Raw genomic sequence first — 17,034 nt, forward strand, 5'->3', positions numbered from 1 at the left:
TCATTCATTTTTCATGTTTTTAAAGTTTACAAGAAAGACAAGCCTCTTACCTACTATGAAGTAAATTTGCTGTTCTACTTCTGAATAATTTATTTAAAAAGCAGTTTCTAAACTTAATGATTTTGCCTTTGGCAAACATATATTCTCTTATTTCCTGGTCTCCACATGCATTCTTGAGATTAGTAATTAAACAGGACTTGTCTTCTAATTTTGAGTAAGTAATTAAATTGTGTTGGATTTCTGAAAAAGAATTTTGTATATAGAATATAAAATATCACATTCAGAACTTGAACTGTAGCTGGGCATGGTGGCATACTCCTTTAATCCCAGCACTCGGGAGGCAGAGGCAGGCAGATTTCTGAGTTCGAGGCCAGCCTGGTCTACAAAGTGAGTTCCAGGACAGCTAGGGCTATACAGAGAAACCCTGTCTCGAAAAACCAAAAAAAAAAAAAAAAAGAACTTAAACTGTAATCCTTTTGCTTAAGAAGTATTATATCTTAAATTTACCAATATTCTTTTCTTTTTTTTTTACTAGATATTTCCTCATTTACATTTCAACTGCTATCCCCTCTCCTAGTTTCCTCTCTGAAAGCCTCCTATGCCCTTTGCCCTGCTCCCCAACCCAGCCACTCCCACTTACTGGCCCTGGCATTCCCCTGTACTGGGCCATATAATCTTCACAAGACCAATGGCCTCTCCTCCCATTGATGAGAGACTAGACCATCCTCTGCCTTATATGCAACTAGTGTCACAAGCTGTGTGTGTGGGGGTACTGGTTAGTTCATATTGTTTTTCCTCCTATAGGGTTGCAGACATCTTTAGCTCCTTTGGTACTTTCTCTAGCTCCTTCATTGGGGGATCTGTGTTCCATCCAATAGATGACTGTGAACATCCACATCTGTATTTGCCAAGCACTGGCATAGCCTCACAAGAGTTAGCTATATCAGGGTCCTGTCAGCAAAAACTTGCTGGCATATGCAACAGTGTGTGGATTTTGTGGTTGTTTATGGGATGAATCCCCAAGAGAGGCAGTTTCTGGATGGTCATTCCTTTCATCTCAGCTCTGAACTTAGTCTCTGTAACTCCTTCCATGAGTATTTTGTTCCCCATTCTAAGAAGCAATGAAGTAACCACACTCCTTCCTCCTTCTCCTCCTCCTCCTGCTTTCTTCTTCTTCTTCTTCTTCTTCTTCTTCTTCTTCTTCTTCTTCTTCTTCTTCTTCTTCTTCTTCTTCTTCTTCTTCTTCTTCTTCTTCTTTCCTCCTCCTCCTCCTCCTCCTCCTCCTTCTTCTTCTTCTTTTCTTCTTCTTCTTCTTCTTCTTCTTCTTCTTCTTCTTCTTCTTCTTCTTCTTCTTCTTCTTCTTCTTCTTCTTCTTCTTCTTCTTCTTTCCTCCTCCTCCTCCTCCTCCTCCTCCTCCTCCTCCTCCTTCTTCTTCTTCTTCTTCTTCTTCTTCTTCTTCTTCTTCTTCTTCTTCTTCTTCTTCTTCTTCTTTCCTCCTCCTCCTCCTCCTCCTCCTCCTCCTCCTCCTCCTCCTCCTTCTTCTTCTTCTTCTTCTTCTTCTTCTTCTTCTTCTTCTTCTTCTTCTGTTTCATGTGTTTTGAAAATTGTATCTGGGGTATTCTAAGTTTCTTGGCTAATATCCACTTATCAGTGAGTGCATATCATGTGGGTTCTTTTGTGATTGGGTTACCTCACTCAAGAAGATATCCTCCAGATCCATCAATTTGTCTAAGAATTTCATAAATTCACTGTTTTTTATAGCTGAATAGTATTCCATTGTATAAATGTATCACAGTTTCTTTATCCATTCTTCTGTTGAGGGACATTTGGGTTCTTTCCAGCTTCTAGCAATTATAAATAAGGCAGCTATGAGCATAGTAGAGCATGTGTCCTTATTACAAATTGGAACATTTTCTGGGTTTATGCCCAGGAGAGGTATTGCTGGATCTTCTAGTAGTACTACGTCCAATTTTCTGAGGAATCACCAAACTGATTTCTAGAGTGGTTGTACCAGTTTGCAATGACTCCATCAATGGAGACTGTTCCTCTTTCCCAACATTCTCGCCAGCACCTGCAATTTTGATCTTAGCCATTCTGATTGGTATGAGGTGGAATCTCAGGGTTGTTTTGATTTGAATTTCCCTGATGATTGAGGATGTTGAACATTTTTTTCAGGTGCTTCTTAGCCATTCGGTATTCTTCCGTTGAGAATTCTTTGTTTAGCTCTGTACTCCATTTTTTATTTGATTTTCTGGAGTCCCATTTCTTGAGTTCTTTGTATATATTGGATATTAGTCACCTATCAGATTTAGTATTGGTAAAGATCCTTTCCCAAACTGTTGGTGGCCTTTTTGTATGATTGACAGTGACTTTTGCCTTACAGAAGCTTTTTATGAAGTCCCATTTGTAGATTCTCAATCTTACAGCACAAGCCATTTCTGTTCTGTTGAGGAATTTTTCCCCTGTGCCCATATCTTCGAGGCTTTTCCCCACTTTCTCATCTCTAAATTTCAGTGTCTCTGGTTTTATGTGGAGTTCCTTGATCTACTTAGACTTGAGCTTTGTACAAGGATATAAGAATGGATCAATTCGCATTCTTCTACATGATAACCACCAGTTGAACCAGCACCCTTTGATGAAAATGCTGTCTTTTTTCCACTGAATGGTTTCACTCCTTTGTCAAAGATCAAGTGAACATAGGTGTGTGGGTTAATTTCTGGATCTTCTGTTCTATTCCACTGATCTACCTGTCTGTCATTGTACCAGTACCATGCAGTTTTTTGTCACAATTGCTCTGTAGTACAGCTTGAGGTCAGGCATGGTGAGTCTACCAGATTTCTTTCATTGTTGAGAATAGTTTTTGCTATCCTAGGTGTTTTGTTATTCCAGATGAATTTGACAATTGCCCTTTCTAACTTTGTGAAGAATTGAGTTGGAATTTTGATGGGGATTGCATTGAATCTGTAGATTGCTTTCAGCAAGATAGCCATTTTTACTATATTAGTCCTGCCAATCCATGACCATGGGAGATCTTTCCATCTTCTGAGATCTTCTTCAGTTTCTTTCTTCAGAGACTTGAAGTTCTTATCATATAATATCTTTTACTTACTGAGTTAGAATCATACCAAGGTATTTTATGTTATTTGTGACTATTGTGAATGATGTTGTTTTCCTAATATCTTTCTCAGCCTGAATATCCTTTGTGTAGAGGAAGGCCACTCATTTGTTTGAGTTAATTTTATATCCAGCTACTGTGCTGAACTGTTTATCAGGTTTAGGAGTTTTGGGGTGAAATTTTAAGTCATTTGTATATACAATCATGTCATCTGCAAATAGTGATATTTTGACATTTTCCTTTCCAATTTGTATCCCCTTGTTCTCCTTTTGTTGTCTAATTGCTCTGGCTAAGACCTAAAGTTCTATATTGAATAGGTAGCAAGAAAGTGGGCAGCCTTATCTAGACCCTGCTTTTAATGGGATTGCTTCAAGTTTCTCTTCATTTAGGTTGTTGTTGGCTACTGGTTTGCTGTATATTGCTTTTATTATGTTTAGGCATGGACCTTGAAATCCGGATCTTCCCAAGACTTTTATCATGAATGGGTGTTGGATTTTGTAAAATGCTTTCTCAGTATCTAACAAGAAGGTCATGTGGTTTTTGCCTTTGACTTTGTTTATATAGTGGATTATGTTGATTTATTTCCATATATTAAACCATTACTGCATCCCTTGGTTGAAGTCTACTTGATCATGATGGATGATCGTTTTGATGTGTTCTTGAATTCGGTTTGTGAGAATTTTTTTGAGGGGTGGGGTGTTCAAGACAGGGTTTCTCTGTATAGCCCTGGCTGTACTAGAACTCACTTTGTAGACCAGGCTGGTCTCGAACTCAGAAATCCGCCTGCCTCTACCTCCAAAGTGCTGGGATTAAAGGTGTGTTCCTCCACCTCCCTGCATGGTTTTTGAGAATTTCATTGAGTATTTTAGCATCAATGTTCATAAGGGAAATTGGTCTGAAGTTCTCTTTCTTTGTTGGGTCATTTATGTGATTCAGGTATCAGAGTAATTGTGGCTTCATAGAATAAATTTGGTAGAGTACCTTCTGTTTTTATTTTGTGGAATATTTTGAGGAGAATTGGAATTAGGTCTTCTTTGAAGGTCTGATAGAACTCTGCACTAAACCTATCTGGTCCTCAGTTTTTTTGGTTGGGAGACTATTAATGTCTGCTTGATTTCTTTAGGGGATATAGGACTGTTTAGATCATTAATCTGATCCTGATTTAACTTTGGTACCTGGTATCTGTCTTGGAAATTGTGCATTTCATCCAGGTTTTCCAGCATTGTTGAGTATAGCCTTTTGTAGTAGGATCTCATGATGTTTTGAATTTCCTAGGATTCTGTTGTTATGGCTCCCTTTTCATTTCTGATTTTGTTAATTAGGATGCTGTCCCTGTGCCCTCTAGTTAGTCTGGGTAAGGGTTTATATATCTTGTTGATTTTCTCAAAAATATAATTTCTGGTTTGGTTGATTCTTTGTATAGTTCTTTTTGTTTCCACTTGGTTGATTTTGCCCCTGAGTTTGATTATTTCCTGCCGTCTACTCCTTTTGGGTGAATTAGCTTCCTTTTGTTCTAGAGCTTTTAGGTGTGTTGTCAAGCTGCTACTGTATCCTCTTGCTAGTTTATTTTTGGAGGAACTCAGAGCTATGAGTTTTCCTGTTAGGACTGCTTTCATTGTGTCCCATAAGTTTGGGTGTGTTGTGGCTTCATTTTCCTTTAACTCTAAAAAGTCTTTAATTTCTTTATTTCTTCCTTGACCAAGTTATTTTTGAGGACAGTGTTGTTCAGCTTTCACATGACTGTTGGCTCTCTATTATTTAAGTTGTTATTGAAGATCAGCCTTAGTCCATTGTGATCTGATGGGATGCATGATATAATGTCAATATTTTTGTATCTGTTGAGACTTGTTTTGTGATCAATTTTTATGATCAATTTTTAAGAAGGTACCATGAGGTGCTGAGAAGAATGTATATCCCTTTTTTTTTTTTTTTTTGGATAAAATGTTCTGTAGATATCTGTTCAAACCTTTTGTTTTGTAACTTCTGTTTGTTTCACTGTATCTCTGTTTAGTTTCTGTTTCCAGGATCTGTCCATTGATGAGCGTGGGGTGTTCATCTTGGAAATTTTACCTTTGATGACTATGAAATGCCCCTCCTTGTCTTTTTTGATAAATTTAAGTTGGAAGTAGATTTTATTCAATATTAGAATGGCTACTCCAGCTTTTTTCTTCAGACCATTTGCTTGGAAAATTGTTTTCTAGCCTTTTACTCTGAGGTAGTATCTGTCTTTTTCTCTGATGTGGGTTTCCTGTTTGCAGCAAAATACTGGGTCCTATTTATGTAGTCAGTCTGTTATCTATGTCTTTTTATTGGGGAATTGAGTCCATTTATGTTAAGATATATTAAGGAAAAGTAATTGTTGCTACCTGTTACTTTTGTTGTTAGAGTTGGGATTATGTTCTATGGCTATATTAGGTTTGTTGAAGAATTACTTTCTTGCTTTTTCTAGGGCATACTTTTCCTCCTTGTGTTGGAGTTTTCCCTTTATTATCCTTTGAAGTGTTGGATTCGTAGAAAGATATTGTGTGAATTTGGTTTTATCATGCAATACTTTGTTTTTTCCATTTATGGTAATTGAGAGTTTTGCTGGGTATAGTAGCCTGGGCAGGATCTTCTGGCTTTCAGAGTCTCTAGAGAGAGGTCTGGTGTAACTCTTTTTTTGTTTGTTTGTTTTTGTTTTTTCGAGACAGAGTTTCTCTGTGTAGCCTTGGCTGTTCTGGAACTCACTCTGTAGACCAGGCTAGCCTCAAAATCAAAAATTTGCCTTCCTCTGCCTCCCAAGTGCTGGGATTAAAGGAATGCACCACCATGTCCATCTTGGTATAATTCTAATAAGTCTGCCTTTATATTTTTTTTGACCTTTTCCCCTTTCTGCTTTTACTATTCTGTCTTTATAGTACATTTGTTGTTCTATTATTATGTGTTGGGGGAATTTCTTTTCTGGTCCAGTCAATTTGGAGTTTTGTAGGATTCTTGTATGTTCATGGGCATCTCTTTCTTTAGGTTAGGGAAGTTTTCTTCTATAATTTTGTTGAAGATATTTACTGGCCCTTTACGTTGAAAATCTTCATTCTCATCTATACCTCTTATCTTTAGGTTTGGTCTTTTCATTGTGTCCTGGATTTCTTGGATGTTTTAAGTTAGGATCTTTTTGCATTTTGCATTTTCTTTGATTGTTGTGTCCATGTTTTCTATGATATCTTTTGCACCTGAGATTCTCTCTTCTATCTCTTGTATTCTGTTGCTGATGCTCACATCTATGATTCCTCATATCTTTCGTAGGATTTCTATCTCCAGAGTTGTTTCTGTTAGTGTTCTTTTTTTAATTTTTTTTTATTTTTATTGATTCTACTTTCCTTTTAGATCTGGGATGGTTTTGTTCAATTCCATCACCTGTTTGGTTGTGTTTTATGTAATTCTTTAAGGAATTTTTGTGTTTGCTCTTTTAGGACTTCTACCTGTTTAGCAATGTTTTCCTGTAATTCTTTGAGGGATTTTTATGCTTCCTCTTCAAGGACTTCTACCTGTTTAAGCAGTGTTCTCCTGTATTTCTTTAATTGAATTATTAATGCCCTATTTAAAATTTTCTATGAGATATGATTGTAAATCTGAATCTTGCTTTTCTGGTGTGTTGGGGTATCCAGGACTCGCTGTGGTGGGAGTACTGGGTTCTGATGATGCAGAGTGGTCTTGGTTTCTGTTAATAAGATTCTTACATTTGCTTTTTACTATTTGGTAATCTCTGGTGTTAGATGTTCTAGCTGTGTCTGGCTAGAGCTTATTTCTCCTGTGATTCTTTTAGCCTCTGTCAGCACTCCTGGGAGTCCAACTCTCTCTTGCGTCCCAGTGGTCAGAGCACCCTCTGCAGGCAAGCTCTTCTCTTGCAGGGAAGGTGCACAGAGGTCTGGAGCTCAGCTCTTCCTCCAGGCCTGAAAGCACCCTGTCCAAGAAGCGCTTTTGCTTCTGCATCCCAAATGCTCTTTTGTGAACTAGTCTCTGAGAGACCTGAGATACAAGATGGCGCTCTCACCTGAGCTCTGGGGTCAGATCCCTCCCTGAAAGTGAACTCTTCTTTGGCAGGGAAGCTGTGCAGAGGTCTGGGTCTCAGTCTGCCTCCTGGCTGAAGATGAAGCCCTGAAGGGACACTGTCCAAGAAGCTCTGTTGCTTCTGCAACCAGTGTGTTCTCCTGTGTGGACTGGTCTTTGAGATACCTGGGATACAAGATCAAAATTTACCAATATTCACTTATTAATTGTAGCAATTACTTGACTAGTAAATAATATTATTATAAACAATTTATCTATATTAATGATCAATGAACAAAATGAATAATATCTTAATAGCATTTAGTTAGTATGTTAGCCTTTACGAGAAGAGGTATACCTCAATACATAAATGTAATTAGAAATTTAACTCCAATTTGCATGGTATAGTTTTATTTGAAATCACATATATTAAAATTCAATGTAATTGTGTTCCTCACTTACTTACAAACATCATACATTAAATATTTTCCAAGCACAAAATTTTATCCTATAACCACCCCTAACATTTAATATCATAGAAAATGTGCACACTCAATTCCATAAAGATTGATAGATATTTTTATACTTAAAAAGACTCCAGAGTCTTAATTTGAATTTACTATCTTTTGATAATAATTCCAACCTATAGTCAAGATGTGTGATACATGTATTTTAAGTCACCCTAATGGGAAATATAGTAAAACACCCATTATTAATATTATCTTATTACATTGTAGACTATAGAATGTACAATGTTTTATTAAATTGATATGACATAATATATATAATAGATTTCTCCTCCATAATTACACATAACTGTCCCATAATATGAATCTTCCATTAATTGAAAAGTCTTATCCAAGTAGTGAATTCTAGACTTCTTTTAAGATTAATTTATATAGCTTTAAATACTTTACTCATCCTCTGTTCCTTCAGTCATACACAAATGCAATTTGAGTTTGTAGAAAGATGCAAATGTTCCAATTCTGTGCATTTGGCTCATTATTATAAAAAGAAATCAGATGAAATTCAAGCTCTCCAAATTCTTTGATTTTCTCAGTAAAACATGAGCCACCTTTATGCTCAGAAATACTCAGGTTACCTGTATGGAGGTGAAAGTGTATAGATTAAAATACACAACAATCATATATTCTTGCCAGTTAGGGGAAAAATTAGATATTTAGAATATATTAAAATGTTATATTATGTGTGAACTGTTTCATGAATACTTAATTTTTTAGCTTGAGCTTAGACATTTCCACAACCTATGACAAACATATTAATGTTTCACTGAAGTGATGGATATTATACGCTAAACAATTAATAAGCTTCCTCCAATAATGATTAAACAATTTAGATTTGCAAATAATTGAAGTAATAATTTTCTTATATGTTTTGAAAGTATTTCCCATTCTATTAAGAACTGAAAATGTAAAATTCAGCTTATACATAATAAAATATTCTAAGTACAGCATGCTAACTCAGCAATTAGCTTTCATACATTCATTGATTTGCTCCTTCATTTAGTCATTGATTTCATTTTAATAAATATTTTTATTTAATTAATAGACATTGAGGATCACAATAGGTATAGTCTACTGCAGACTTAAAATAAATTGAAAATGAATAAAATCATTGATGCTTGGAGAATCATGGAGTAAAGCATATGTGATGTTAGGAGCAGTCAAGTACTGTCATGAGTGTATTAATATGGACTCAATTCAAAAACTGTAAATAGAACCAATCTTTGAATAATGACTGGAAATAACTATGTTATAAGCAGTTTCATCACTGAAAAGCTGTAATTCTTCAGATGTGAAAAGAATTCATTGAATGATTTCATAGTAAATGGGGCATATGTGTTCTGCACATATAAAAAAGTTGCTATTAAATTAATGTCAGCTTTTTTGTGTGTTACTAGCTCCCACTATGTTGCCCACAGTACATTCAACCTCCAGGTTTCAAATGATCCTTCCATTCTCAATGTACCTAGGTTTCCCTTACATAAGTTCACAGCAGGACCCATATCTTGTCTTAATTATTATTTTTCGTTGAGAAAGCAATCAGACTAATTTGGCTTGCCAGCAGAGAGTGCTCTAACCACTGAAACACAGAGGAGAGAGCCTGTCTCCCAGGTCTGCTGATAGATGGTAATCAGAATCACCAGAAGAACAATCTCTAAACAGAGACAACTATAACAACTCCAGAGATTACCAGATGGCGAAAGGTAAATGTAAGAATCTTACTAACAGAAACCAAGACCACTCACCATCATCAGAACCCAGCACTCCCACTTCGCCCAGTCCAGGGCACCCCAACACACCCGAAAAGCTAGACCTGGATTTAAAAGCATATCTCATGATGATGGTAGAGGACATCAAGACTTTAATAACTCACTTAAATAATTACAGAAGAACATTGCTAAAGAGTTACAAGTCCTTAAAGAAAAAACAGGATAACACAATCAAACAGGTAGAAGTCCTTAAAGAAAAACAGGAAAAGACAACCAAACAGGTAGAAGTCCTTAACGAAAAACAGGCTCATTACTATCTCTGCTTGTCTTCTACATTTGTCCTTTACCCTGAAAGAAAATTACAAATACCATTTACTTCTTACCTGTATCTTTTCTTTTCCTCGGCACATGAGAAACAAATATGAGGTTGGCTTCTGGGTTCCTCATAAACACACACCTGTACATCCATATATACCTAGACACTATGTAAGGAAATAATGCTGAAAGTCTTGAGGAGAGCCCACTTAACACCTTTTTTTTTTTTCTGTGGAAAGAGTCAGGTCTTCTGGAGATCAATTGAAGAAGCTGCTGAACCTCCTCTGTGGTTTAATATAAGCCTATGTATAAGGCTAGCCCAAGAAAAACACCAAAACTACATAACTATAGAACATAAACAGATCTTTCAAGTATAATGAATTAGGTATGGCATCAAGGTAACTGCCATTTACTCTGACTTTATTAAAGAAACAAAAGAATAACATAAAGTAAACAAACAAAAAACCTCTTTAATTTAAAACTGAATTTGAACTCAATATGTGTCCTTATTTTATGTAATTATGCTTCCAGAGACCACTGTCTAGCTCTCTTGAGATCTATGGAGTGGGAATGGCTAACTTTAAAGTACCCTTTATAACCCTAGTTTCTACAATTATGATTCTCTGCATCTGTTTCTGTTACATCAGAACACCAGGGATTCTGACATTAACAAGGCATAAAATAAATAGAACAATAATAAAGTTAGGATCAATCTCATTTTCTTTCATTAGTTAGCTGTTCCATGGGAAGTTAGTTTTACTTCATCTATTTGATATGAGAACGTAAAAACATGAATATTACCTTTATCATTTCTAATCAAAAGAATATATGAAATATGTATTTGGTTCCCAGTCCTTGCTTCCCATCAAAGTGAATAGGCAAATATATAATAATACATGGATATATTAGAGAAGACTTTTATAAGGGGTCAAAGAAACTACACAAAAAGTATTAGTGCTTTCTTTGGTGATGCTCTTTTATTTTAAAAGGTGAAGCTTTGGGGGTTTTACATGCCTGAGAGTAGAATGGTGCAGCCAATTTAGGATCAGTATTCTATTTTCTTAAAAAACAACAACAACAAAAAACAAACCATGACAAAAACAGACTAACAAAAACAAAATTCTAAAAGTAAAGCATCTTAAGAATGAAGTAACTCACAAGTTGTATCATTGGTTGCCCCTAAAAAATTATATGTATGTAGATTGACCTTAATGCACCTCTTTGCATATACACTGGAAAGGTGGTAGAGATGGCTAAACTAGTTTTTAATAAAAACAAGTAGCTTGGAAAATGGAAAATCTGCTCTTCTTTCTCTTTTCTCCACTGGTATCTCAATTTGCTCTTAGATGCTCCAGCATAATTGTGAAGTCATTTCTTTATGTTCCTCACCTACCATCTGCATCTGTTTCGGTTACATCCGAACACCAGTAATTGAGACATTAACAAGGCATAAAATATATGGAACAATGATAAAATCAGGAATCAATCTCATTTTCTTTCACATACCATATTACATTTATTAGAAAAACCCATTAGATCTATTTGGAAACGTACTCTGAATTACCTACTTCTCTACAACTTAATTTCCTTTGACCATACACTCAAAATTATCAACCCATGACTTTGAATACCATCCCCTATAACTATCAAATGGTAACTTTTATTGTAAGGCAGTTTTTTATAATTTATCTATTGAATAGGTTTTTTTTTTCATTTTATTTAGCACAACTAGCATTTCTGACCTATAAACCAAGGAATTTGTCTGTATGCTATAGTTTTGTTTATGAGAAGTTATTGGTAAATAATAAGCACTAAGTATTTATTGCATGAATGTGTGACCTTCTGCTCTAGGCTATCAATGCGCATCTTACTTTGTTCTTTTCAGTGTCATGCATTTGACTTCCTGAAGCATCTCTTATTGTTTCTAAAAAACAAACAAACAAACAAACAAAACAAGTCCTTTACTTTTCAATTCTGTGATCTTTTCAGAGTTCCAATCCTGCTAAACTATAAAAGAGCGTCATATGGTTTTTAGGAAGAAAGACACTTCTTGAGGCCCGTCAAATTTGCACATAACCCCATACAGGTCAGCAGGCTTGTTTTGGGCTCACACTAAGCTCTTGGAGTCAGCTTTGTTTCAACTATTCCCCAGTCACTCTCGGGTTCAATACCTTATGTTGGTTACCATGATCTGAAAAAAATCGTTTTCCTTGTTGACCTCAAGCCTTGCTTTTGAACTGACATAAGCTTCATGTTAATAGGGCTTGTTTGTATTCAATGATTGTTATTGCTATTATAATCTTCATAAGAAGTTTCCAAAGCCTAGGTAGACTTTATGTAATAATCATAATACTTTAAAAACATTTATTTGCCTATCACCAAGTTAAGGAAATTCTTTTTGCTTGTTGCCTAACTTCTGTAAGAAATTTCTGCCAGGCATTTCCAGGCATTTTATGAATTAATGAATTTCTGTAACCTATCTTGACCAGACCAGCATCCAACATCACTATTATGTGTTCAATCTCTCATTATATCCATGCCTTGTCCCATATACCCATATATGGGACAAATCAATGCAGACCCTATGTATGCTATGTGAAATGAAAAGAAAGGATCCCATGAATAGATGGCTGTGAATTCACAACATATGAAATCATGAAATATAAACCTTGGAGAGTATTCAATAAATCATGTCCAAAACAAGTTATATAGCTTACATCATAAGCTCTGAAACACATTTTTAATACTAAGATCCTTTGTCACTAAATGAAGGAGTAAATCACTTTTTAAAACAACCGAAGATATCAGTGTAAAGAAATCTGAAATTGGATGATTTTGATGTAGGGCAAAGAACAAATTCGCAGTGAGAGTAACTTTTCCTTCCATGACACTATTTTTCTTCTTATTTTCCAATGAAATATGTCTCTGTGTCACTGTCTTTTGGGTGTGTAGCTTGCACATATTTTAGCTTCTTTTCTTATTCTTTCTTTTCCCCTTTCCTTTTTAATATTCTCTCAACTTCTCTCTGGTGTCCTTCCAAATCTCCTATCTTCTTGTGCAATAGTATACCTTTCTGCTTTCAGAGCCACAAGGGTGACCTTGGGGTTGAAAGGAGATATAGGAAGACATAGTTGCCAATGCATGCTGGTCAGTGGCTTCCTCTATAAACAAGTGCCCTAACAATCCAGAGTAGAGGATTGAAATACTCAGTATGGAAAGTCAATGTTGACCCATTAACATGTGTTATTACCATAATTACATGTCCTACCTGAAAATATAAACTAGTGTTCAATTAATCCTAACTGTAGACTTCATAACTATTTTTACAAGTGACAAAATAGTTACAAATTTGTAATATAATTTTGTTTTCAAATAAGTTATTGTTATTTCCTTTTGTATAGAATGTTTTCATTTGCTTTCAGTCATAGATGTATAAATGTCTTCAGTGAACCCACAAATTGATAAGGATGGGATTTTTAATCTAAATCCTTTTATTTTTAAAACATGTAAGTGAATTTTAACTCAATGAGTAGATATTCTTATAGGTTTTCCATCCATAATTCATGGTTCTCCATAGACTGTAGCACTGGAAGTCTTACCAAAGTATTCACCAGTCTAATTTAACACTCAATGCCTCAAGTCAACTGCAGTGAAGGACTACAGCATAAAGTCTTTGTAAGACCTCAGAGGCATCCTTTTCCTTAACCATTGGCACACAATGTATGGAACTGGCTTCACTATGAAGTAGAAAGACTAAACTTTCATACAGTGAATTGTATCTTCCTTCCTGAAATCTGAATTTAACTCCTAACTTCCCAGTTTACTTGAGAACTTGGCTCATCCTAATCTTCATTTTAGTAAAGAAAATGTCAATCACTTAGATGCGGAATATATGTAAACTATGTCCTATAGACTCTGATTAATTCCAAAACAATAAAATTGACTTATGTGACCAAAAAAAAAAAAAAAACAATCAATGTGAAAAATAAAATGTCAAAAATAAAAGGATTTAGATTAAAAATCCCATCCTTATCAATTTGTGGGTTCACTGAAGACATTTATACTTCTATGACTGAAAGCAAATGAAAACATTCTATACAAAAGGAAATAACAATAACTTATTTGAAAACAAAATTATATTACAAACCAATCAATGTGACCAAAAAAAAATCAACCAATTCTAAAATATTAGCAGCTTATAAACAGGTCATTTAGGTATTATGGAAATAAGCCAGCCAAAATCATGCAAGGTACAGAAATAAAGAAAACTCACATGTTTGAGATTTTTCAAGCAAATGCTTTTAAAATGAAGGGCACCTTTAGAGTCACAATGTACATTTCAAGAATCTAAATGTTTTCTTTAGAAAGTATCAATAGTCAGAATCTCCAAAGGAATATATATCTAATAAAATTATAAGCCTTTCTATAAATGTATTCTAGTATCTGTCATATTCAATTTTATCTTTGTTTTTGTTTTCTTATTTCAAAAGATAGCTTCAAATCCCCTTGTATAAATATATGGGACTTAAATTGTAAATACATTATGGGACAAAGAAGTAATATTTTGAGTCTTTTGTATGAATTAGATACTTCATAATTTAATCCTCTTAACAACCTTAAAGACTATTCTCACATATAATGTCCCAAACTAAGGATTGGCAAAGCTGTGAGACTTTCAAGTTTGCTCTGCCTATAGGTGGTAAATCTTAACTCTCACTTAAATTCATACTAGTATTTAGCATGCTGTCTTTATACTAAACAACTTTACCTTTATTTTAAAATTATGTCATACATCTAATATTGCAGTAAAGTTAAATATTTATAATACCTAATTATTAGCATATGTCTATAAAGGGTATGGTTTCAATATAATTCTTTGACAGTATTTGAACATAGAAAGAGTTTTTCTTTAAGACTGTATTGAGCTGCTAATTTATAATTTTAGTATCACTTAGCTGGTTAATTTTGGTTCATCATAACAAGTATATTTTAGGTTAATAATTTCCCTATTAGGGCTATCTGTTCCTACTATAATGGAGGAAAGCAGCAGTTTGGCATCTCCTACTTTTTTCTTGTGGTCGTATTTCCTCATTGTGCTATCTGCATTGTAACCAAACAGTTAGCCATTTTATTATTTTGAATGAATGTGTGTGTGCGTGTGCATGAATGTGAGCACACACACTCACATGTAAACATGCTCATTTATCTGAGTGAATATGTGCACAGGCTACAGTGTGAGTTTGAAGGATAGGGAAAAACTCGTGTCAGTCCTTGTCTTGCATATTGTCTGAGACAGGATCCATTTGTCGCTATGTAGGTCAGGCAAACTGACCTCTGAACACCAGGAGATGCTGATTCCTTCACATCTGTCTTTGATTGGTTATTATTGTTTTAAAACTTCAGTCCTTTAAGACATCCAAATATCTCTTTCAAATTTCTCTCTAATATTTCACAGTCACTTAACTGTAGTCTCCCATAAAATAAATAGAAAAAAATTAAAATAACGTACATACTTTTTTATCCTGGAAGTAAGAACCAGTGCCAGATGCCAGATAGCTGTCAGTATTAGACTAAAGCTAAATCAAAATTCAACATTGTAGAAAGTTCAATGCTTAATATCTAGTACCCACTCAGATCATAGGGGCTCAAAAGGGCATTCGAAGTTCCACTTCTCTGGCTCTGGTATCCATAGCACAGTTTTCTCTTACATTAATGTGCTTCACTTCTAACATGCTGTCTTTATACTAGCCTTTTCTAGGTAATCTTTAGGTGCTCTACATGCTACATTGTGCCAAACCTGAACTTTTCTTCCCCATCCGTTCAATCCTCTAGCTTCTACCACATCTGTAGCTGAACCTTCACTTACAGCCTTCCATAGTGCCAAGCTTCATCTCTTCTTCATAACCCCTTCATGCCTTCAAAAACTAATACCACTTGGGGATACTTACATATTACCAAGTTTGGTGTCCCGTACAAGGTGCAGCTCTGGACCACAGCTGCTGTGCTAACCCTGAAGAAACACTTCCCAGAAGAGTTTATATTATTGGCTCCAGTTCTTTCTTAATCAAAGCCAGTTCAACCAGAAACGCTGATAGAGTCCTTTAGGGACCCTCCAAATTCCCGATAAAACTTCACAAAACCAGCCTACATTATCTTCACTGCTCTTATATATTCTAAGTTCACTTGGTATCTGATTAAACTCTTAACACACAGTAGTTTCTCTAGGTCAAAGTTCAAAAGTTGTTCCATAACCCTAAAAACAAATCAACAGGTCTGCAACAGCAGTGCCCTAGTCCTTATGCCAATTTCTGTCTCAGTTAGGTTTTCTCTTACTGTGATAAAATACCATGGTCATAAACAACTTGGGGAAGAAAGGGCTTATTTAATCTTATATTTCCAGATCACATATTATCAGTGAGCAAAGTCAGGACAGGAACTCATGGGAGGAACCTGGAAGTAGGAACTGAAGCAGAAGCCATGGAAGAGTATGCTTACTGGCTTGTTCCCCATAGCTTCTCTGCTAAAGACTGCTATCTTACATAATCCAGGACCAGAAGGCCAGGGGTGGCATTACACCCAGTGAATTGAGCCCTCCACTATCAATCATTAATTAAGAAAATGCCCTACACACTTGTGTACAGGAAATCCGATAGGTGCATTTTCTCAATTGAGATCCCTCTATTACCCACTATCCTTAACTTCTGTCAGAATGACAAAAGGAAATATTGCCAGGACATCATCCCATTTCATCATAGCAATGCTGGAAACAAGAATCAATCATGTGGGTTCTGGAAATCAAACTTTGGTTCTTATGATTGCACAAAAGTGATTTTACCTGCTGAGCCTTCATTCTAAAAGTAGTCAGCCATTTCGCAGAGAATACTAAAGTATTTTGTTGTGAAGAATCTCTTATGAACAACATTACATACACACATATACAGACAGGTAGATAGGTACAGATATAGAAAACATAGATGTAGAAAATATAGGTTAGGAATTTTTATGTTATGTATCAGCTTTTATTCCCATGCCATGAGAAAAAAATAAAAAAATATGGTGTTATATTCTTTGGGTATATGATCTGTAATGCACTGGTCTGTGCTGCTTGTTCCTACTTGAATACATTCATAAGTCATTCAGTATGAAGGTAACAAATAAAAGAAAATGCTGTAATGAATAAAGGCTAGATTCCATGTAGGCATGGGATGTGGTAAGTGTAAAACTCTGTTTCATTAGCTAAACCATAATAAGCTGCACAGAACTAATTTTCAGCAATTTCAAAACTGAAATCCTCTTAGTAAGCAGGCTTGTCTGTTAATATTTGATAGTATCTAGTTGCCAGTGA

General features: G+C 35.3%; 1 protein-coding gene and 1 long non-coding RNA gene across 2 annotated transcripts in view; one reads left to right on the plus strand and one right to left on the minus strand.

Moving 5' to 3' along the window:
• The window catches only part of LOC110303552 (triadin), a 172,788-nt gene that overhangs the window by 154,826 nt on the left and 928 nt on the right, over positions 1 to 17,034 (plus strand). The gene's annotated exons all lie outside the window — the stretch shown is intronic.
• The window catches only part of LOC115032171 (uncharacterized), an 88,593-nt gene that overhangs the window by 50,745 nt on the left and 20,814 nt on the right, over positions 1 to 17,034 (minus strand). Inside the window, exon 2 of the long non-coding RNA XR_015048383.1 lies at positions 7,146 to 7,327. This is a non-coding gene — a long non-coding RNA (uncharacterized LOC115032171). The remainder of the gene's footprint in view (positions 1 to 7,145; positions 7,328 to 17,034) is intronic.

This window comes from Mus caroli, unplaced genomic scaffold (assembly GCF_978045245.1).
Source record: "Mus caroli unplaced genomic scaffold, Mus_caroli_1 scaffold_9, whole genome shotgun sequence".
Lineage (NCBI taxonomy): Eukaryota > Metazoa > Chordata > Mammalia > Rodentia > Muridae > Mus > Mus caroli.